This window comes from Otolemur garnettii, unplaced genomic scaffold, assembly GCF_000181295.1.
Source record: "Otolemur garnettii isolate 467f Iridium unplaced genomic scaffold, OtoGar3 scaffold00021, whole genome shotgun sequence".
NCBI lineage: Eukaryota > Metazoa > Chordata > Mammalia > Primates > Galagidae > Otolemur > Otolemur garnettii.
Window position 1 is genome coordinate 25,205,209 of NW_003852416.1, and position 2,145 is coordinate 25,207,353.

The following is a 2,145-nucleotide window of genomic DNA, read 5'->3' on the forward strand; positions in this document are numbered from 1 at the left end:
GGCGGGCCCGGGCTGGATTCAAACCCACCACCTTAGGTGTATGTGGCTGGTGCCTTAGCCACTTGAGCCACAGGTGCCGAGCCGATTTTCATAGATTTTATAACATAAAGAATGATTTTTAATTTGACTTTTCTAAAATCCCGGCTTTCACGTAAATAAGGTCAGCATGTAAATTTTAGTTACACTTTTTATTTGTATTATACTTGAATTTCATCTTCAACCTATAATCTAGTAACTTGTGTTAATTTTTTGAAAGTTGTTATTTTTGGATTAAAAAAATCTCAAATGCTTTAAAAATCTAACATGAACATATTTTTCTTTTCATTCCAGTAATTCCTTATTCATATGAAAAAACTTCCCATGCCTCATTTTTCCAAAATCTTCCACTTCCACCGTTCTAAAATAGAGGACAAATGAGTCAGGGCAGAGTTCATCTATAATAAAAGATCTGCTAGTTCATATAATGCCAACCAACACCCCAGCTTATCTGAGGTCAGCATAGTTACACACCTAGTTTGTATTTCCTCATTATTGAGTTTCCTTGGAGACTGATAAATATAAAGCCCAAACAATTACATCATCCCTTCCAAAAGGCAAGCCTGAATCTGCCTGCCTTCTGGGAAGACCAGTATTCGCATGAGGGTAGAGATATTCCTTTTATGTACAAACCAGATACATTCTTGGAATAGTCTCTATAAAATGAAAATCAGAATTTTTGCTCTGAATCTTCATTGACTTCCATTCTCTGAAGGGAGAAGGGAACAGACCCTGGTAAAAATATGTGACACGTGCCAGCACTGTGCTTGGCACACTATTGTGCCACTCTGAGTCTTTGTGAAGCCTTGTGAAGAAGGATTTCATTTTCTTCACTTTATTTTATTTTATTTTATTTATTTATTTATTTATTTTGAGACAGAGCCTTAAGCTGTTGCCCTCAATAGAGTGCTGTGACATCACAGCTCCCAGCAACCTCCAATTCCTGCTCAAGCAATTCTCCTGCCTCTGCCTCCCAAGTAGCTGGGACTACAGGCACCTGCCACAACGCCTGGCTATTTTTTGGTTGCAGCCATCATTGTTGTTTGGCAGGCCCAGGTTGGATTTGAACCCACCAGCTCAGGTGTATGTGGCTGGCGCCTTAGCTGCTTGAGCCACAGGTGCCAAGCCCATTTTCTTCATTTTAAAGATGAGAAATGAGCCCAGAGAGGTATTACTTGTACAAGGCCAAACAGGATTAGCAGGATAAAATTGTGCCAAGACAGAAAAATAGGAGTTCTTCCTTGGTGCTCAGTTTCCTATGCTGCTCCCAGGAATTGCTGTGAATATGGAGAGAGGAAAGAAAGAATGGCCCCCAGGACGGCAGCTGTGCCACACCATCCACGGAGCTGTAAGCAGACAAGGGCGAGAGTCCCAGGCTGCCCCTCTGTAAATCTGCTGTCTTCACGACTGTGGCCTTTAAAGACTACATAGGATTCCTTTGGGTAGTTGTGCCATTAATTTACTTAATTGTTCTTTGATTACTGCTAAAGTTTTTTTCATAGGTAGTTATAGTTTCTCTTTTGTGAATTATTCCTGTGGACTTAGCTTTTGGCTAATGCAGACAAAATCAACTAATGTAATTTGTACACTAAATTTTTGTAATTTGTACAGTAAAAATTTCACTGATTTATGACTTTTTAAAGAGGATGTCAAGCTGAGTGGTGAAAAATCTGAGCCATAAAAGTATTTTCATGTTGTCTTTTATTTTAAATTAGGTACGCAATACATCAAGCTGTTCGTTTTCATGCATAATATTTTTAAAGAAAGCATGAAAGACTTAAAGATTTAACAAAAAAGGAAGAAAAAAGGAAGAACAACAGAGGTGTTCTTCAGGGGGTCAGCTGTTCTGGGTGTGGGTGCTTAAGAAAGAGATGAGGGTTCAGAATGATTTTCCTGGGAACCCAGAGAATACAACACATGTTGAGTTTAGTGGCCTGCACAGAGCATGCATCTCCTGGAAGTCAGGGGTTGATCCAGGAAACCCAGGCAGAAAGGACCTTGCTAATAAGTCCTCAGAAAAGCTGTGATTTTTAGCTAAGGCACCAGCCACGTACACCTAAGGTGGCGGGTTCGAATCCCCAGCCCGGGCCCGCCAAACAACAATGATGG

At 40.4% G+C, this 2,145-nt stretch overlaps 1 protein-coding gene across 1 annotated transcript in view; it reads left to right on the forward strand.

Moving 5' to 3' along the window:
* The window catches only part of PDLIM1 (PDZ and LIM domain 1), a 49,830-nt gene that overhangs the window by 24,818 nt on the left and 22,867 nt on the right, over positions 1-2,145 (forward strand). The gene's annotated exons all lie outside the window — the stretch shown is intronic.